This window comes from Lissotriton vulgaris, unplaced genomic scaffold (assembly GCF_964263255.1).
Source record: "Lissotriton vulgaris unplaced genomic scaffold, aLisVul1.2 SCAFFOLD_1370, whole genome shotgun sequence".
Taxonomy (NCBI): Eukaryota; Metazoa; Chordata; class Amphibia; order Caudata; family Salamandridae; genus Lissotriton; species Lissotriton vulgaris.
The window spans coordinates 518,666-540,653 of record NW_028240896.1 but is presented as its reverse complement, the minus strand read 5'-3'; the positions used below and the strand labels follow the sequence as shown (position 1 = coordinate 540,653).

At 47.2% G+C, this 21,988-nt stretch overlaps 1 protein-coding gene across 1 annotated transcript in view; it reads right to left on the bottom strand.

Annotated features, from left to right (window-relative positions):
* Positions 1-19,971, bottom strand: part of KLHL15 (kelch like family member 15) — a 118,316-nt gene extending 98,345 nt beyond the window's left edge. The window contains exon 1 of the mRNA XM_086947992.1: positions 19,704-19,971. The gene's annotated coding sequence lies outside the window, so the exon portion shown is untranslated. The remainder of the gene's footprint in view (positions 1-19,703) is intronic.
* Positions 19,972-21,988: the final 2,017 nt, after the last annotated feature.

Here is a 21,988-nt window from a genome sequence, read left to right as displayed (position 1 = left end):
GGTGGAGCTGTGTAGGTGGAGCTGTGTAGGTGGAGCTGTGTGGTGGGTGCATCGGTGGAGCTGTGTGGTGGATGCATTGGTGGTGGTGGGTGCATCGGGGGAGCTGTGTCGGTGGAGCTGTGTGGTGGCTGCATGTGTGGAGCTGTGTGGTGGGTGCATCAATGGAGCTGTGTGGTGGGTGCATCGGTGGAGCTGTGCGGTGGGTGCATCGGTGGAGCTGTGTGGTGGGTGCATCGGTGGAGCTGGGTGCATGGGTGGAGCTATGTCGGTGGAGCTGTGTGGTGGGTGCATCGGTGGAGCTGTGTAGATGGGTGCATCGGTGGAGCTGTGTAGATGGGTGCATCGGTGGAGCTGTGTGGTGGGTGCATCGGTGGAGCTGTGTAGGTGGAGCTGTGTAGGTGGAGCTGTGTGGTGGGTGCATCGGTGGAGCTGTGTGGTGGGTGCATCAGTGTAGCTGTGTCGTGGGTGCCTCGGTGGAGCTGTGTGGTGGGTGCCTCGGTGGAGCTGTGTGGTGGGTGCCTCGGTGGAGCTGTGTAGGTGGGTGCATCGGTGGAGCTGTGTGGTGGGTGCATCGGTGGAGCTGTGTAGGTGGAGCTGTGTAGGTGGAGCTGTGTAGGTGGAGCTGTGTAGGTGGAGCTGTGCAGGTGGAGCTGTGTGGTGGGTGCATCGGTGGAGCTGTGTGGTGGGTACCTAGACCCGGCGCTGGAAGCTGTATTTGCCCCTATCGCAGTGGAGCTACCCGAAAGTACTGTGCTTGGTGACTCAATTAATCCGTTGGAATCCCCGGTTTTGCAACTGTCGGAACATTTACATGCTGTCCCCACTTCGGATCCTTTTAATTGGTGCTGTGAACTGTTTTGGACTGTGTCGACCCCCCTCCCTAGTCGGTCTATCAAGATGGCGGATGGGATAAAGCCTGGCTTCGGAGACGGGGAGGGGCATCCCTGGTACCAGCCGACTAATTTGGGACCTGTCGTTCTTCTTTCATCTGTGGACCCCTGTTCTGCCAACTTCTGTGTACCTTTTGACATTTTGAGGAAGGGGCTTTCTTCCTCGGACGGACTCAGCGAATTTAATCGACGGGGCCAAGGCTGAGATTGTTGTCTGAGTTGTTCATTGTGGTATTATGGTTAGCGGGATTGTTTTATTGAATTAACGGAGTCCGGGGCGGGGTTGGTTACGACGGGGGCGAGAGACCGGGAGTGCGTTGAATAAAGCCCTCCTCCATTTCCCCTCTTTGGGTGGGGTTTAATTTCTTTTTCCTTTTTTTCCCTGTTCCTTTTTTATTTCGGGTATCAGTTCTTGGGCGACAGGCACGCTGCTAGGGGGGTAGGCCGTAGTCATCTGCAGGGGTGCAGGGTGGGGGGCTGGGGGATGGGAGTTTTGTTTTTTCTTTGTTTCTATGGCCTTTTTTCTCTTCTTATCTTTCTTTGGCCTTTTCTTTTCTCTTTTCCGGGTCAGTGTGGTGGGTTCATTGTTCGGTCCATCTCTACTTTCACATCTGTGCCTCAACTCTCGCGATGTTTCGGGGTCACGGGGCGGGCATAAATGTTGGCCCGAACCGTAATAGTATGCTTATTTATCCTGGTGTCGTCTGCTTTAACGCCACCGACTTAAATGAAAACGAATTAACAGTGGACACATTGCTATTTCGCTCGCCCCCCTCTTCATAGCTTGAGATATTGTATGGCACCTGATCCTTCTATATTATATTATAAAATGAAACCTTTTGTATCCTGTTCCCAATTTGATATGTCTTACAACCAGTACGCATTGTGGATGTAGCGAATATGCTCCAAGGGAGGCTGGGTCTGACGTTTTAATCGTAGTATTGTGTTGCAATTGCTTAGCGGCCAGCCCTGGGGGTTGTAGGCCCGTGTCTGTATCTGGTTGAAAATGTCAAATAAAGGTTTTAAACAAAAAAAATAAAAATATATGACAAAGCAAAAGAAACATGCGCCGAATAATTGCTTTCAAAAGGTGGCGCAGCTCTAAAACTCAAAAACTTAAGAAGCTGCGTACGTTATGTCGTTTGGTAGCATAAAGGAAACTGTTTATAAGTTTTTTTGGGACGTTTTTGCATTCTGATTTCTAACAAGTTACATTCTTTACTTAAGCTTAATTGATAACGTTAACATTGCGATTATATATGTATGGCAAAAAAATAACAAGCAAGCTGAGAACGAAACTGCAAGCTGCTCGTGCACACACGCTTACGCACTGAGCATGCGTGCGGTCAACTTTGCCTGGGACATGGGCGGGGGACAGAGCGCGTGGCAGTGTCTAAATTCTTGTGAGCTGATGGAGCTTCGCGTGTTGCAACCTGTGTGAAGGAGCAGAACTTGCAGATGCTTTCTACAGAAGTCTACTCTGACTGGTAAGTGGGGCATGCTGTATGTATGGAGTGCGTGCTATGCTGTATGTGTAATATTATTTGGAACAATACAAGGGAACCCAGGGCGCAATAAGCTAAGGACCTTGGGTAGGTACTTATTATCAACAACAACGGTCCTTAGTAAGGAAGGGGAAAGTTCAAGAAATTAATATAGACTAAATTTTCAAGAAATGCCCAGCCGGACACTTTAATGTCTTGATAACAATGATGCAAAAGGGAATAAAACACAGAGTGTGATGAACGTGGGACACCAGCCGATGTCCAGCTAAGACACTGGGGGAACACAAACAAGAAAAAGAAATAGTAGGCAAAATCGGGTCATCTAACAATCAGGTCATAAGAAGATAATCCACAGTATACACATATGCATGTTCAATTTTGCGTTAAATATGCATTTAGTGCATTTTTTGTCGACGACGTTTCGAACCATACAAAATATTGGTTCATCCTCAGGACAGAAATTGATTGCCTAAAGAATTAACAATTTAGCTTGAATCCACTATATAGGAGTCAATATGTCATACAATAACAAAGAGAATAATCATGGGAAAAATTGGGGGGGAGGGGAAGAAGAAAAAGGAGACATAAAGAATAAAACATGTCAGTTAATCAGTCCCTTGTCTCAATTACATTAGCAGTGCCACACTCATACCATGCCAAGGTGTCGAGGGCGGCAGGGTGCGGTGCATGCCATTTACATGCAGTGAGCTTGCGGTTGTTGAAACGAGGAAATAGCATTTAGGAGGCACGAAATTCAATCGGGCTGGCAGTGGTAGGGGGGTGAGGGGTGTTGATGCCACGAGGCAGGTGTACTCAAATCGTGAGGTGCAGCTCGTTCAGACGCGGTCGGTGCATTTAAAGGTACAAAAACACGTATTAATCAAATTGTCAATAGTGAGGGAGTGAAAGGTATCGCTACCACGAGAAGGAGGCTGTTAAAAACACACAGACACGGCGTGAGTGGCTGTGAACAATTGTGAGCGGCTAAGAGGAATTGGTGCAGCAGCTTACCGGTGGGGATAAGCTGAAAGTCACTCAGCCAACAGTGGCCAATGATTAGAGTGAATTTCTATAAGAAAGAAAAAATGAGCTATTACAACAAATTCAAGGTAATCGCAAACAGGCTACCACCAGTGGGAGACCAGACATACCAAAAGGTGGGACCAGCGTGGAATGCGGGGAATCTGAGGGGGATTAAGGGGAGATTAGCATATGGTGGCATAAACCGGTTAGGTTACACGGCTACTGCCGCGGTGCTTAATGAGCTTACCTACGGGAACGATGTCCTGGTCCAAGGATCTGTGGGCGAGGAAAAATTACAAGCACTAAGTAACGGTGCTGAGGTGCTCAAGCGGGGTACACAGCCGCAAATGCCGATAGTTTACCGGGAATTGGCGAGAGTGCAGGTCCACAATGGGGGTCCTTGCATGGCGTGAGGCAACCTTCACGAAGAGCGGTGAGCTCTGAGTATCGGTAATGTGGAAACAGCTCCTAATCACGTGGGGGAGGGTGTCCAATAGAGGCCCGGCTGAAAGTGTCGGCCATTTTGGATAGGGCGCCCAGTGCAAATGAACAAAACCAACAAGGGACATAGTAGGTGCTTTATCGCGGCCCTCTTGGGTGTGTTATGGGCAAGAAGTCCGGAGTGATAATAGCAGCATGCATAACATGCTCGAGGGCTCGAAAAGTGAGAGAAGTGTCATTAAAAAAAGTGCCACACTAAGCAATCAGACGGTGACCTATAAACTTGAATATAAACCAGGCAACATTTATGAAATGTTCTAATAAAATGACACGTTTGTTTAAACAGAAATCGATGAGGGGGAGCCAGTCAAGATCATGTACTGTTTTACAAAAGTCAGATATTTTGTCCAGCCACAACATGTGTTCTATGGCGCAGGGCAGGGCTGGGATCTAGATCAGAGACGTCCAGTCCTCCGTGCGGTTCAAACCAGCGTGCAGGCTCTGAGTCTTAAGTATCCAGCGCAGTTCCTCTTTGTTCAGTAGCTGCTGTAAATTCCCTCCACGATTAGGGAGTTTGATCACAGCAATGACAGTCCACTTGAAGTCCATTTCAGTGTGTGACAGTTCCGTGAAATGGTGCACAAGGGGGGCATTCAGAGTTCTGCATCGTATTCTGCTCCTGTGCTGGCACATTCTTGTGCGCGCTTTCTGAGTTGTCTGCCCTATATAAATCATAGAACATGGACACACAATAGCATAAACGACATTTGTGCTGTTACAATTCAAGAATTATCTGCGAGCATACTCAATATCATTGTGCGTGAATTCCTTGCCTTCTATAGTGTTGTCACACATAGAGCAGTTACCACATTTCACATGCCCTGTTAACCTTGGAAGACCCCAAAGGTTGTCAATTGTCGCCACTTGAACTGGAGCAGAAGGTGGTCTCTTAAGTTCTTGGATTTTTTGAAGGCAAACATAGGTTTGTCCAGTTGGAGTTGGCCTGCATTCAACACTGGCCAGTGTTTTTTAATGCTCTTAGTTAGTGAGTTAGATGCTGGTGAAAAAGTTGTAACACAGACCAGCCGGTCCTGTGTTTTTTTGGGCTTGGGCTCTAACAATACTTCCCTCGGGCGAAACCAGGCTCTTTTAAGTGAGATCTTATAAGTCTACGTGGGTAGCCCCTAGCACTGAGTTTGGTGCTAAGTAATTTTGCCTCCTTGAAATAATCATCTTTGAGAAAGCAATTTCTTCTCAGCCTCAGAAATTGTGAGTAAGGGAGGGAATCACGGAGAGCTCTAGGATGGTTACTCTTGTAACTTAACAAAGTATTGCGCTCCGTGGGAATCCTGTAGAGGCTGGTAATTAGGAGTCCCTCTTTGTCCTGTATGTTGAGGTCTAAGAAGGGAATGCTAGAGAGACTAGTGGTCAAGGTGTAAGTAAGTCCGCTGTATGTGTAAAGCACTTGTTTTGCTGTATGTGTGAAGTGTGTGACATGCTGTATGTGTGAAGCGCGTGGCATGCTGTATTTGTGAAGCACATGGAATGCTGTTTGTGTGAAGCGCATACTGACGTTTTAAAGAAGTTCTAAACACGAAAACGCAGCGAACAGCAGTGCGAATGTTTGAATGTGTGTTTGTTTGTGTTTGCAGATTGTACGAAGCTTACCTAAACTGGCGGCTTTAAGTTAAGTTGTGCGTGAATGTTGGCGCATGGAGTGAACAGTAAAAGTACGAAAAAGCAGCATTTTAGCAAAAAATAGAAACGCGTTTGTTTTGTAATGTTGCTTACTCTTAACACAAATGTAGTTACATTAGAAAAATAAGAATTGAAACGTATTTCTAAAAATGATTGTTTTTGATACGCACAGTCAGGGCAATTGAAAAGCAGCCCTCGAACAAACGTAAGCGTGTTAATTGAAAGGCAGTCATCAAAGAAACGCGTTTTAATTTGGATCTTAACTACTTTTACTATAAATGAAGTTAGTATGGTATTTATCGTGCATGAAATTATTAGTGATCGTATTAGTGATCGTATAGTTCAAGGAACGGCGTTTTTATTAATCAACGAGAAGACGTTGTTTGCAGCTGTTGTTGATGTTTAATGCAAATATACTTCTTAAAATAATTACTCTTGATAGGCGCAGTCGGGGCGTGTTAGCAAATAACTAAGCGTGCGGGCAGTAAGGGCATGTCAGCAAATAAGTGAGCGTGTTAATTGAAAGGCAACCCTCGAAATAATGATTGTAGCTGAGCATAGCCGTGTTAATTGAAAGCCACAAACGCGCTCAAGCTCCATAAAATGCCGACTTTATTTTTTATTAAGTTGTACGTGAATGCCCAAAATCTATTACACATGGCAAATGTACAAGGACAGCTAGGCATAGTAGGGCGTGGTAATTGAAAACAACAAACGCATTCTAGCTTCATAAAATGCCGACTTCATTTGCGGGTGTTGTCGACTTTTACTTTAAACGTAGTTTGTAAAATAATTAAAAGTGAGCGTGTTAATTCAAAGGCAGCCCTCGAAATAATGATTGCAGCTGAGCATAGTCGGCCGTGTTAATTGAAAGCCACAAATACGCTCAAGCTCCATAAAATGCCGACTTTAATTTTAAGGTGTACGTGAATGTCTAAAGCCTATTACACATGGCATATTTATTATGTTGTATTATGTATGCAATCATACCAACTTTACAAGAGCACGCCTTTACAAGAGCACGCCTCAAGCTCGACAGCGAAAGCCCAGGCTCGACAGCGAAAGCGAAACGGACACCGCACACACAGCAAGCAGCCAGCAGCGCGCTCCCGCGGACAAAACTGACACTGGAAAAGCGCGCGTCCGACTTGTGTCTACATTCCCAGAAACGGGCAACAACAGTTGTCGAGCAGACAGCAAGCAATGCTTCGCATTGCTTGCACGTCTAGGCTCGACCTAAAAAAGTGATGTAGACCAGCACTCCTAGTAACAGACAGATACATCTGGCCACCTGGAATGTGGCATGGGTTGTCAGATGTAACAAATGGCTAGAATATGAATGTGGGAAACATGAAATACCTATTACTGCATTACAACAAACTTAGCACATTTCTGATGTCGGCTTTAACAATTATAAGGAAAATTGAAGACAGAGAAAGGGCCACATGGTAAGTCAGCAGGTAGTTTAATTTATATGCAAATGTGTCACTTCATCTAGAGGTCGTTCAGATATGTTCTAAGAACATCGATTTTGTTTTAGAAAATTTAGTATGTTTGCTAAAAGCTAGCAATAAGGGCACTAAACAAATAATATTACTACTTCTATTCCACCGAGGAGAGAAAATGATGAATAGTTGATTCCCCCTGGTTAGTTTTGGGTATAATGAAGAATAAAGTCATTGTGGAGTGTCAGTTCTTTTGATGGAAGACAGTGATGCAAAAATATCTTAGAATGGTTTGAATATGAAGAAATCTATGAAAGCCTGGAAATACTGGTGCAAGCCTCCAAACAACCTAGATAAAAGAGGAAGAAAGTTGTGGGCTATTGTAAAGCATTTAACTTAGTTGTAAATAGAAGTAGATTTAGGGGTCATCAACCTGTTACGACCGCATTTCATAACGAAAGAGCCACCTCCCTACTTGATTTTGTAATCTTAACATATCATTACTTTGCATATATAAAATGAGATCCAAGAGGGTGAATTTGTGAAAGTGACCATTATCCACTTAAACTGGTTAGGGGCGCAGCCATACAATAGAGGTTATCGCCAATATTGTGACCAAGTGTAGATGATAAATACAGAAAGGTTAAATCAAGGTATATAGGTCAAAATTTCATAAAACAAATGAGCCCATATCATGTGAACAAAAAAATGTGGATGACCACAGTACCAATCACTGAAAAAGCATGGATAAAAAACATAAATGAGCTCTATAACTTTAAGAACAATATATTAGAAACAAATCGAAAGAATTAGATAAATAAAAGCAGATCCCAAGATTCCTTATCATAGGAAGTGGTAGACAACATAGATGACGGTGTGTGTCCGCAAAATAAGATATAAATAGCTAAAATAATAAAATTAATAAAAAAAGAATTCAAAAGCTTAGGGCCCTGATGGAATATTGGCCTTATTATAAAGCAGGGAAATATACCAGAATCCTAGAACTGCAGCACCAGACCTGTTGTTAAGAAAAGAAAAATACCCCAAATAATTACAGAATTGTTGTATTTATGAAGTAGTACACAAAAAATCTTTACGAATATATTCTGGACTCTCTGTAAACATGGGTTGAAGAAAACCACATACTACCAAAACAAAAGATAAGAAAGAACCATGCAGTAAAGGATGGGTGCATGCTACTTGATATATTTCAGAAAAATACATGGAGCAGAATTGTTTTTATCTTCCTACTGCATTTGAGCTTGTTGATAGGAAAAGAAAATGGATGTGTGGGAAGTCCCCAAATTCTATTTAGCAATTATTATTAATTTTCATGAAGACTCATGGACTAGAATACAAGTTGGGGAAAATGGGACCCTGTTAGAAAAATCTGACCTACAAAGTTAATGCACCCTAGCCCTATAGTTATTTTTGGTCTATACTGTTAATGCCCTAAATTTTTATAGTGTTTAATGAAGTAAGATGTTTCTGTCAAGGCTGGATGAAAGAGCTACTTAGGGTCTGATTATGATCTAAGGAGTTATTTATCGCCTCTAATAAATAACGATACCATGGGGTACGTTATTTATTGGGTGTGAAAAATAACCTCTATTACAAGTTCATGGGGAATAACATGCAGATTTTCGTATTCAATCTACCGGAAAAACACAAAATACGGCAGATATTGTATGTTTTCCCCAGTTAATTTCAGATTTGACCTGCTGATTTATAACAAAGGTGGATTTGTTAAATACCTTTAAACTCATAATTCTGATCCATGTGTAAACAGGAGTTTTGTTTACGTAAGGGTCGGTATATCACGAGGATCTTGTAATCAGGCCCTTTGTGGCTAATATACATATGATACTATAGGTTTAACCCCTTCGCTGTGGCGGCAATTCCGCTCCGTCACGAGCCGAGGTTGCGCTGTCCCATGACGGAGCGGTTCCGTCATGGCCCCACCCGCTCAATGGAATGCGCCGCGCAAGCGCGAAATCAACGCCGCGCAGGCGCGGCGGCAGGGCCATGACGGAACCGCTCCGTCATAAGCACAGCACAACCGCGGCTCATGGCGGAGCGGCTCCGTCATGAGCATGGAACTGGTTAAATCTGACACCTATAGGTCTTCAGAAGTCATTAAATGCATTCCAAAGTTACTGCCAAGAGAACCACCTAAAAGTTAACAGTGAAAAGACAAAAGTGATGGTATTCAGAAAAAGGGAGAGTGCAATAAATTATAGAAACAAGGTGGAATAAAACAGAAAGTTGTAGATAATTATAAAACGTGTTAGGTACATTTTACAAGCAATGTGTCCATGAATGAGCATGTCAATTGTACAGCTGCCTGTACTAAAGAACTGGCTGGGGCATCTGGAAACGAGTCCCGTCACAAACGCCAGACCTGCTGCAGGCTGTTTGTGCACTTGCCTGTATTTTCTATCCCCATTCTGCCCTGCCTTGCGGATTTCTGCAGTGCAGACCAGAGACCCAACTGCGCCACTAGTGCCTTCCTTGTTGTTGTTGTTTTCTGCTGGTTTGTCGAGCTAGAGTTGTCTGCAAACAAGCCTAAAAGAATCAACGGAGAGGCGTGGCTTGGCAGCGACCAAGATGGCCGCATAATCCCGCGGCGCTCCGGCGGCAACCCTGAAGACCCCTAAAATCCGTAACTAATCTGGGAGCTCCACGACGTTCCGCACCGGGGCCGGAGAGATGACATCCTCCGACGCCCAACGGTGTGCTTTGTGCCTGAATCCGACCCCGGAGAGCTGAGCACCGGAGATCGGAGAGTGCAGGCCTGCTGCGGCCTTCGCGGTGAAGGCCCATCGGAGAAGTCCCAGCCTCGAGTATTGAGCAGCCAACCCTGGGAGTGCAGGTGGGCGGCTGCCTGACGCAAGACACAAGGGGGGGGGGGGGGGGGGGGGGTCGCGAGGTGGCAGCGATCCCCGGAGATAGAGAGAGAGGCGGAGGCTGGGTCCTCGCTGGGCACCACTCTGGAGTCAAAAATTGATAAAATGTCTATCGAACTGACGCTCCAACGGGCGGACCTGAACAAGACATCGGAGAAAGCCACTCAGAACGCCGCAGCCATTACGGAACTGCATGGTGCTACCAAGCAGTTACAACAACAGGTCCAACAGCTAACACACCAACAGAAACAGATGGCGGCGCAGCTGGAGGACCAGGAAAGAAGGGCCCGAAGAAACAACCTGCGGGTTTAGGTGTGCCGGAAAAAATGTAAGGGGCCAGCGTGGAACTGTTCCTGGAAGATCTCATTCTAAATCGCCTGCGACCAAAAAGATTGTCAAAATTTTTTCGTGGTGGAGCGGGCGCACAGGGCACCGATCCCGCCGCCACGTCCGGGGGTCCCGCCGCCACGTCCGGGGGTCCCGCCGCGCACCATCATCGCGCGGATTCTCAACTATAGGGACAGGGATGCAATCCTGCAGGCCGCTCGGCAACATGGGGACCTTCGGATAGACAACGCCACGATACGCTTCTTCCCAGACTTCAAGGTCCAGCAGGAGCGCCGTTCCTTTGACTACGTCAAGAGAGAACTTCGAGAACGGGGAGTCAAGTATATGATGCTCTTCCCGGCGCTGCTCAAGGTCTTGGCGGAGGGGAAATCCTTTTTCTTCACCGCCCCGGAGGAGGTGCATGCTTGGCTTGAAGAGTGAGGCCAGCAGCGGAGGGGCCCGGAGCATGAGGGAAGTTGGAGGAGCGCCGCGCCCCAGACTCCGGCCTCATCTGTGGGGTCAGTGGGGGGGGGGGGGGGGGGGGGTTGCAGGACTACGACAAGGGAGCCCGCAACCAGAGAACAGAAGGAGGACCCGCAGCCTTTCGGTGTCCCCGGACCTGGGGTGACACGATGGACTACATCGGTTGGGACTGACCGGAATTCATAGTCACGTAATGTATTTGGGGGGGCTGTTGATACTGGCCATACAAGGCCGTTGAGGGATGGAGGTTCTCAGAATGGTTTGGGAATCCTGTGTGGGACAGGCTTGAAGGCCCTGAATAACATTATTTGCTGTTACCGTTATACCACGGGGGCGAAGGCCCCGGATGAGTCTCCTGTGAGTACACTTTCATAGCGGGACACTGCTCCAGAATAGGACAACTGGTGGAGTAGACGAGGAATTGGCAAGGGGGGGGGGACGGGGGGTTGGATGTGAGCCCCAGATGCTGTACTTGGTTGCACAACTAGCCCCTGAGTTTTTCGTTTTAAGGGCTACAGGCGCTCTGCTTGTTGGGGATGTCTGGCGCGTTTGGCCGGAGAAGCAGGGTAGCAGGGTGGGGGGGGGGGGGGGTTTGTTCTAGTTCTTACTGTTTATTTTGCAATTACATGATTGCTCTGACTCCATTGACACAATCTGCGCGCGGGTGGGAGGGGGGGGGACGGCGAGATTTGGTTCCTACTCCCTATAATTGACAGGACGAATGGCTGGACTACACACGACGTGGACACAACACATTGAAATAGTGTCCTGGAATGTGAATGGCCTGCAAAACAAAATCTAACGCACCATAGTGCTTCAATATCTCCGTAGGCACGCCCCTGATGTCTTACTCCTACAGGAGACACATCTGTTAGGGAACCACTGCAAGGCCCTGGACAGATTTGGATATACCGTACGTGCCCACTCTGGCTTTACTACGGGCTCTAGGGTGTAGGGATTCTTTCAAAAACTCCCTACCACTGGTCCTGGGATGGTGTTGGTTGGATCCCCTGGGTCGCTATGTAGCGATGAATGCACAGTGGGAGGGCCGTACTCTGAACCTATGTTCCCTTTACATTCCCCCAAAGCTCCACACGACTACTCTCCCCGATATTGGAAAGTTACTGTTGGAAATGCCCATGAGGACACCGATCCTGGGAGGGGACATGAACGACGTGATGGCCAGGGAGCTAGACAGGCTGCCGCCCCCACTGGGTAGAGGAGGGGCGAACCACCTAAGTGACTTTGCGCAGGCGCTGGGTCTGGTGGATCTCTGGAGGACACACAACCCGCAGGCTACACAAAACACACATCTCTGCGGCCCATGGCTCGTCTTCAAGGATCGATTACATATTCACAAGGGAAGACTGCGTGAGCCTCTTTAGGGACGGACATCTAAAAGCTAGAGGGATCTCTGACCATTCACCGGTGGGGGTTCAGATGGTGGGCCCCAGGCGAGATTGGAGTGTCCCCCCTCGGCTTGATGCCTTTTTATTTAAGGACAGGGAATTTCAGGAGAGGTTCCGAGAGAGGGTGGACCATTACTTTAAGGACAACGTAGGGTCTGTGAGCTCCCCCGGGGTAGTAAGGGAAGCGTACAAGACAGTAGCCAGGGATTTTGTACAGGCCGAGATTGGGAGACGGCATAAAGAAAAACATGTGCAGGTGGAAAAACTAGAAGTGGAGCTTCACGCTCTGGAGGATAGGACGGGGCTTACTCAGGAACAGGAACAGGACAGGCAGCATAAAACACGCGTCCTAAGCAAGGAGTTATGGGACGTACTGACGGAACAGGCACGAGCACACGCACTAGCCACCCAGAGGCGGGTGTATGACTTGGGAGACAAGGCAAATAGAATGATCGCCTGGCTGGAAAAAAGGGACCAGGAGCGAAGTTGGGTACCGGGAATAGAGCGGCCGGACGGGTCGGTCAGCACCACTAGTGTGGCGATTGCGGAGGAATTCGCACGCTACTATGAGGTGGTCTAACGATCTCAAACGACTAGAGAGGAGAGGGAATGTAGTGAATTCCTAGCGCCCTTGCGGCTGCCCCTACTGGAGTCAGCGGACAAGGACATTCTGGATGCAGATATCACGGTCAAAGAAGTGGAGGAGGCCATGGGGGACTTACAGACGGGTAAGGCCCCGGGGCCCAACGGGTTCCCGGCGGAGGCGTTTGGGTGGTAGCGAGCCGCACGGCACCGCATATGTGCAATATGTTTCACGAGGCGCGAGAGACTGGGCAGCTTCCGAGGGATTTACGGCTGGCAACGATCGTAGTGATCCATAAGGCCGGTAAGCTGCACGGGGAAAGCAGCTCCTACAGACCTATATCCCTCCTTAACTATGAGACGAAGGGCCTTTGGAAGATCCTGGCCACATGCCTGGGTGCGGTGGTACAAACGCTGGTCCATCCGGACCAGTCGGGCTTTATGCCCCATAGAAGCACACGACTCAACCTGCGCCGCCTGTTTGGGGGTCCTGCAGGCAGTCACTAGGCGACAGGGAGTGCCGTATGGCTTTCGATAGTATAGAATGAAGTTACCTATATGCAGTGTTGAAGAAGCTAGGATTTGGTGCCAACTTCTGTGCCTGGGTGAAGCTCCTGTATACAGAGCCCTTGGTGAGAGTCCGGGTTAATGGGCCTATGTTGCGAGAATTCCGAATGGGACGCCGCACGAGACAGGGCTTTCCCCTACTCTCTTTGCCCTAGCACTGGAGCCACTGATGCATTGGGTACGTACGGACCCTTGGGTGTGGGGTATAGACCTGGGGGGCGGCTGGGAGGAACGCATATCGTTAAATGCCGATGACACTTTGCTGTATGCCCAGAGACCATCTGAGTCCATACAAAGGCTGATGGTCATGCTATGCACGTTTGGGGAATACTCCGGATATCGCATCAACTGGAGTAAGTCCCTGGGTTATGTTCTGACGGGGCCCCAGCCTCAAATTGTGGAAGACTGCGAGGGCCTAATCTGGCGTACAGAGTTCCGATACTTGGGTATTTGGGTCACTCCATCTGACACGAATTCCTCAGTTTGAACGTGCAGACACAGCTGGACCGCCTTCACAGCGACGTGATGCACTGGAGGACTCTCTCGCTCTCCCTAATGGGCTGTACCGTCCTTTTCAAGATGATGGCCCTGCCCCGCTTGCTCTATGCACTGCAGAGCTCTCCCTTCCCGGAGCACGTATTCAAAACTGTAGAGGCAGAGCAACGCTCATTATTGTGGTATGGGGGGTGCCCGAGAATAGCGCTCAAAAAACTACAATGGCGAGTGTTCGAGGGAGGGCTGGCGGTGCCCGACATTCGTCTCTACTATTGGGCAACACAGTTAGTCAATATAAATGGTTGGGTGTTTGCCCCACATGAGAAACCCGCGTACCGAGCGGACCGTATGGCACTGGGGGAGGACTCCTATTTGGCGGCCTTATACTCTAAAACCAGGCGAAACCAGACCCTGCCTCCTCAGACAGCGGTGGTGGTGGCGGTATGGAAACGGGCAACGAAGTCACTGGGATGGGAGGAGAAACTTACACACTGTACACCTTTGTGGAACGTCTACTTCCTTCGGGAGGTTGCAAAGCTGCGAGATCTGCGTCAATAGAGCCTAATCGGCATAGACAAGCTGGGGGGTGTCTGTAAGAGGGGAAAACTGGTGGATTTCGCAAGTCTACAGACGGAGTTCCGCATGGTTGATGGAGAATTTCAGCATTACCAGCAACTCAAACACGCCATACACACACACCTGCCGCAGGAGGAACAGTTACCTGAATATGCTCCACTTGAGGATAGGCTGCTGCTAGACCCTATGATTGATAAGGCTATCTCCCTTACCTATAAAAAGCTTGTTAATAACCTCCCAGACACACTGGGACCGTTAAGAGAAAAATGGGAGTCTGATCTTGGCTTACTAGAAGATGATGACTGGAACGAGGCTCTGCAGTGCCCTAGAGAGGTTGCGATCAGGGCTAGATTCAGACTGGTCCAACTGCGCGCACTCCATAGGTCCTACACGCTAAGAACGGTGCAACATAAGATGTGGTTTGCAACTTCACACTTCTGCTTAAGGGGTTGCGGGGAGGAGGGCACCTTTTTTCACATCTTATGGGACTGCCCCAAAATCCGCACGTACTGGGTCCAGCTGCAGGGGATTATGGAGGAAGAAATTGGGGCAGAGGTTCCGCAAGAGGCCCGTTGGCACGTTCTGGGAGTGACAGGGGAGGTTACCTGGTCCAAGGGGGACAAGATATGGCTAGCACTTGCCAGTATGGTGGCAAAAAGGAACATAGCACGACTCTGGGGGAGTGACCTGTCACCAACGGTGGAAGAATGGGAGAGGGACTTGGACTGGGGCCAAAGGGCAGAGAAAGTTATTTACAATAGCAGGGGTTGTCCCAAAAAATGGGAGAAGATATGGTTGGCATGGAGACGATACAGGGAGGAGTGGTTGAGTACCCCCGATGGTTCACCACTGGGATGAGTTGGGCCCTAAAGGATCTCTGACTGACACGTTCAGTGAGCACTTACTGCACCCTACTGTTCTAGGGAGTGCCTGACCACTGTTGCAAGAGGGAATGGCCATGAAGCGGGGGGAGGGGGGGGGGGGAGGACGGGGGGGGGGGGGACTGGGCGGAGAGGGTCGGGGAGCTTAAGCATAGAACGTTGAATTTCGTAAGGGGTGCACCATGGGGGTAGGTTTACATGGATCTCGCCAACAGATTTGTACATTTGTAGGATTGTCATTGTACCAATGCACTCTCACTGCTATCTGATGTGTATTTTAATGGAGCTGTTATATTCAATAAAAAGATTTAAAAAAAAAAAAAGAATCAATGGAGGGATGCCAAAAGTTCCGCTTTTCATCATCCACAGGACAAGCAAAAGACGAGGATTGGAGCTGCGAGGCGGGACACCTTAAGTGATCTATTGGTTTACCAACTTGGGGGGAAATTATCAAGAAACAGCGTCGACATTATAGCCGCTTTATCGACTGAAAACTGCTGCTAAAGCGGTGATAATGGGCTTGATAATACGCCCTTGTGAATTCCCATAGAAGCCCATGTTCTGGTGTGAAAATGGGCTATTATGGGAATTCTCTTCGGCGTATTATCAAGCCCATTATCGCCGCTTTAGCAGCAGTTTTTTGCCGCTAAAGCAGCGATAATGTTAACGCTGTGCTTGATAATATGCCCCCTGTCTCTTTCATCCTATGTAAGCAGGTAGATAGGTGCCTATTGGTGGCTAGAAGGGAGGAGTTGTAGCAGAGGACAGGCCCTGCACAATACAGCTTCAGAAACACATTTAGCTACAAAGATGCAAATGCAGCCCCATGTCATTAAAGAGTCCTGGTTTTGTGAATGAAAGCCATGCTGGAGGTTCTGTATATAGAATATGTGTTTGGTATTCATTTCTTCCATTAAACGCCAAAGGACCAAGGAGAGTATCATTTGACAAAGTTCAAACAGATTGTTAAAGCAGAGACCTGAGACTACAGAATACTGCTACTAGTTCCAAAGGCTCTAAATATTCTGTCATACTGCATTCTGGCAGAAATACCTTGAAACTGTGCACTGTCCCCCAGGTAATATCCAGTCCGGTTTCTTTTTTAAACACACTTTCTAGCAGCATTAAGACGAACTTTAAATACTCTCAAACCAACAGAAAAGGAACTACAGATCTAGTTCAAAAAGTAACTGACTGACGTATGAGTAGATTGCAAGACATTTTTAGGTCTCAGCCTGCGTAGGCTGCGCTTGCGCAGTCTCACCGGCGATATCTTATGTTTTTCAGTGTGGGACTTGAACCTGCTCCTCTTCTCCATAGGCTGGCTTTCTAAACGGAGGCCAGCCATTGGAGGAGAGGGGCATCTGTCCGTTTAAGCCAAAGCGCAGTCTCGCCGGCGAGATCTTATTATTTTTAGTGTGGGGCTTGAACCTGCTCCTCTTCTCCATTGGCTGGCTTCCTAAACGGAGGCCAGCCATTGTAGGAGAGGGGCATCTGTCCGTTTAAGCCCTGTGTTTTTGGGATTGAGGGGCGTATTTTTTTAGGTTCTTTCTCTCCTCTTCCCATTAGCTGGAATTTTACATTACAGCCAATGGGAAGAGGAGAGAACGAAAAACACGCCCCTCAATCCCGACAACGACGTGTGTTTCTCCGAGGCATTTCTGCATGACCTCGGAGACGGATGGTGGTGTTCATGGCGTCATACCCGTCCACCATGGTACCCCGTACAGGCCCGGCTGGTGCTGCTGCTCGTCCCCTCCTCCTGCTCTTGGCTCCCTCAGTGCTCCTGTTCTGGTCTCCTCCCCCTGTCCTCTCCAGCTGGCGCTGTTCGCTCATACACCACCCCCCCTGCTCACGCGGGCTCCCTTGGTACTGCTGCTCACTCCCTCTCCCCGGGCTGCGGCTGCCTCCTCCTACTCCTTCCCTCTCTGCCTGCCTCCCTGCTTCATTTCCCCTTTGATGCTGGGTCACGCCAGCCCTGCAATGTCACGCATCTCGTGATCGGTGAACACTTTTGATGAAATGACTGCCTCGCTGCTTATTGGGGGGGGGGGGGGGGGGGGAGGGTGTCGGTGGCACTGACAGCTGATACCAGCAACAAGCTATAAGCAGCCTCTGCAGCTTCTCTTCTCCCAGTCCCGTGGCTGGTATAGAGTTTTGTAACCGACCTGCCTCGTTATGTGGGCTTTCAGATCTCTTTCCGCAGCATGCCCTATCTTGTTAACCTATCCTATGTAAATCCCATCTGCTTCGTTCTGTGGGCGGACCCTATTAGGCCTCTTTTGAACAGCGGTGGGGCTTGTTGTTAGGTGCTATGGCTGTAGGAGTTACCGGCCTGAAACCAAGCAGACAGGTGCCACCTCCAGCGTTTAGAGATTCCATGATTTTCCTGCAAAATCCATAATGGTGCTGTTGACTGTTGGCATGAAGAGCATCATCACGTACTTGTGCGTGCCTCGATGGAGCCTGCCATTGAGCAGTTTCATTATTATTAAACCGTGCAGCAAAGGGTCAGCGTGTCAACGTTGCAGTGATAACCATGCATATATTTGACTGCCTGTGTAGGACGGGATTAGTTCTTCCTGCAAGTACGTATGCAGGCGTGATGAGTGAAACAAGTGAGACATGGTAGCCCCTCCTCCCTCCCTGCATCTACTCCTAGCTAAATTATTAGTGGCAATGCATGACGACTCAGGACTTCTCTTCTTATCAATGCAGCATATCGCAGTAATTCGCTGATATGTTAAACACACCTAATCTTACACACATTTCTGTGGTGTTTCTTTTTCTCTAGTCTTACCGTGGATAGCCAACACTCAGCAGCTGGAAGTATACCCTTCGCTCCGCTAATAATAGACCGTAATCAGTAATTTGCAGAATTATGTGTATGTTGCCTTCTTAAGTGTACACACCTGTAGAAGCAGGGTATCCTTGCATAAATATGATGTTAGTAGAACGCGAATATTACATCAAAAGGGGAAGCGTTATTCTCAAAACTTGCAATTGATTTTGCCATTATAAGAAACTATTTTGTTGGTCTTATACCTACAAGTAACTGTATATAACATGTAAGGCACGCGCATTAAATAACAAATAAATGTGAATTAAGCTAATATGTGGATGGCTTTGCTAGGAAAGCTCAGTTGGTAATGTAATTACTCCAGAATTTGTTTGTGTATCCAAAGGGTCATAGACTTGGATCAAGGTTGGCAGGCTGGGGAATATTATTGTGTATGTATAGTGCTATGAGGGTCTAGACCGTAACAGAAAGCACTGTGAATTTATGTCAGGATTTCAAAGAGTATATCACACAAAGGCTACCAAAATGTAGAAAATTAAATGCATGGCACACAGCAGAAGACAAGCCGCATGCAGTATAAGAAAAGCTGCCAAACAATTTGCAAAATTATTCAGTGTATAAAAGCTTACATGGCCTTCCAAAGTTGTATAACAGAGTTCAACGAGTGTGGCAACAGGGGAGTAAGAGGATGATGGCAGAGGAGGGGGAGGAGCCATGGAAGTGGAGGGTGTGGTGACAAAACTCTTTACAAATAAAGCTAATAACAAGAGGGTGGTAGCAGAAAAACAATACCAGAGCAGACAGTTGGCAGAGATGTGATCGCGGAGAATGGTGATGGCTGGAGATAGTGAGGGCAGGATAAGTTAATGGCAGAAGCCAGTGAGGTTTTGGCAATCGCAATCAAGGAATACTGGTAAAATAAAATACTAGAAATAAACCGCAAAAATATATCACCGTTGAGCCTCAAAATCTAAACGTTGGTGCTGCAAAATCTTCGGGGGGAGGGGGGGGGGGGATCTATTTAGAGGAGAGAATTAAGTATTGTAGAATCAAAAATCAGAAATGAACCAAGCCGTTTTAAATTGTCTGCTCGCACGTGAAGAGTCTTGAGAAGTAACAATGCAAAATTCACCACCCTACTCTTTACTAATAAATTAAAAACAACTTTATGTGCTCGGTACTAAAGCAAGATTAACAATAAAACGTTGAACGTAGCGAATCGCCAAAACATATCGTATAGGAAGCAGAAAAGAAAAGGAAACAAACATTTGAATTTTAAAAATGACCTATGCAAGTGAAGTGCTGTCTAGGAAACCTCCCGAGTTGGAGATCAAAGGATAGCTGTGGCTGCATACCAATCTGAAGCATTGCCATGACCCTCCGTCTGATTCCAAACCATCTGCCGGAACATCCGCATCTAGGTTGGCGCATACTGGGCTGTGCGGAAAACACTAAAGGGATCACCTGATAAGAGTAAGATGCGAGAGTTCAAAAAATAAGTATGGCTATGTGGTAGAGATGTTAATACCACAGCTGTGCAGGTAGGGCATACTTGCCCTGGTGCTGTGCTTCAAATATGGCAGGAGTCTGTGCAGGCAGCGTCCCCTCGTACGCGAAATGACTGTGATTGTTTAAATGACTTGAATAGTGTGGGGACAGGGGTAGTAGCGCTTACCTCTCTGCAGCGCTGCAGCGCCGGTTGGAGCGTCCGCCTCCTCAATGCAGGTCGGGGGCGGTGGGCATTGGGCCCCGACTGCTTGTTTGGCTCCGCACTGCCCCTGGAGCCGCTTGCTTCATGCCGGAGGTAGGCCAAGCCTATACATATATTTTGTTTACATCCTCTGCCCAGCTATACCACGGCCGCCATGTTCAGCAGGTCCGAGGTATCGTCACTTCCGGCGCAACCTTGATGCAACGGAAGGGCTTTCCTCCGTCTGAGGTTCGATAACGGAGTGCAGCCGCTGGTGATTTGGAGCCTAATACAATGATAGGAAACTTAAATTGGAAATCGGGCTCGCCAACTTAAAAACACGAAATGTAAAAGCTGCGCTGTTATGAACAATACAATGGTAAAAAGATTGGCCGCCTTATCAAAAATTTAAAAAAACTGGGACTGGCATTAATAGATATCAAAGTAGGACTACAAACAAACGCACACGCATAGCCTATACTACACTACGGTTTAATCGAGATCTGCATTTAAGAATATATAATTTCCAAAGTGCTGGAATATAATAAGTCAAAACAAGCCGCGAATTGCAACAACGGTACGACTAATATCAGTTGGTACCAGATGCTGGAGACGGAGCAAAAGTCAAATCATCATTCTCTTTAGGTTCGTAAACTTTTTTTTAATAAAACATATACACACTACACAAATTTGCAGTGTAATCCGATCATAAAGTAAAAAAAAGCCCAATTGAATGTTCAATCATGGAGCAAAGTTAGATTTGCTCACACAGACCAGGTCAGACCATGCAGGAAAATAAAACGTCCTTTATATTTTTATTTATTTGATCTTTATTTCGGTACATTGTGGCCATAAAAGATACATACAAAACAACAAAGCACATATTACAGGTGAAATCAAAATATTTGCAAGGTAACCAATGGGGTTTGCGGAAGCTACAATAAAATTCATAAGTTATTTAAGAAGGCACATTAAAATATTAATTTAAAAAGGGCTATTTTGTGCATTTCCGAGAAATATTATTCTGCTGGAGCAACTCATCAATGTACAACCAATAATAGTCTGAGCAACCCTAGCAAATACATGATAAATACACACTGCCTAGTCATTTATAGGTCTGCGTGAAAAGCTTGCTGACAATAAGAATCTGCTGACACAAAACACAACAAGTTGTCTAGTATCCGTTTTGATAATCCTATATGCTTCAACATAAAATCGTATACCGAAAGCATTACACAGAGGCTTGATCCATCGTTTCCTTGCCAGATCATATGCAGTACAGAAAAACAGAATATGATTGTCATCCTCTCAAGAATTGGACTGGCAACACACACATTTTGCGCTTTTCGGTGGCCCCGTTAACAATACCCATCTTGCTAGCATTACATTTGTTTTAAGTATTCCATACCTGAATTTCAGGTATAGACTTTTTGCCAGAGGTGGTCGGACCTCATCTAAAAATTCCTCGAAGTGTGGGGAGTCCTTAAATGCAAGAAAACTACTTGTAATGGATCCACCTGTGTGGTCATTTGGGAGATTGTGTGTTATATAGGCCCAAAATTTTACCTTTACGTGTTTCTTGTAGCTTTATGTCAGACACTATGGGTCTTCCCAAAAATGAGACAGCCCTATTCTGCTAAGCCAAGTTTGAACATGTTTCAACCAAGGATTAGAATTATAAACGTCCAAGCTCTTCACTTCCGAAAGACCATCTCTATAATCTGGGAGCTCAGGTGTACCCCAGTGTCTCACCCAATAAGAAAGTGGACGTAGTATTGCAAGATGGTCTGTGCGTTTCATGCATAGGTCTAAGAATAACGGTAAAAGTGGGGGTACGTTTGGGTAGTCTTAGAATACTTCTATAACAATTATTTGAATTTTTCGCAAAAAAATTCCCAGCATTCGTACCCCAGATTTCTGCGCCATAAAGAGCAGCAGACTGGGCCTTAAATTTGAACACTTCAAGTGCTGGTGATTGTAACGGGGTCGGGGCGGGAAGCCGGGAAGACGGATGGAACCCTGATTTTGCCCCTTCTGCTCTACAGACTGAAACACCGAGGGATGAATGGGAACGGATCAGACCGAAGAAACGTACACAGGCCCCTTTAAGTGGGCGTATGATGATTGCAGTGAGGCCCCGCCTACTACCGACGTGGACAGTCCTGGATGGGTGAAAACAGGGGAAGCCCTATACGCGGCGTGTGACGTCACCGGCGGATCGAGGGACAGAGAACGCAAGGAACACCGAACGGAGGAGAGAAGAGACGGAG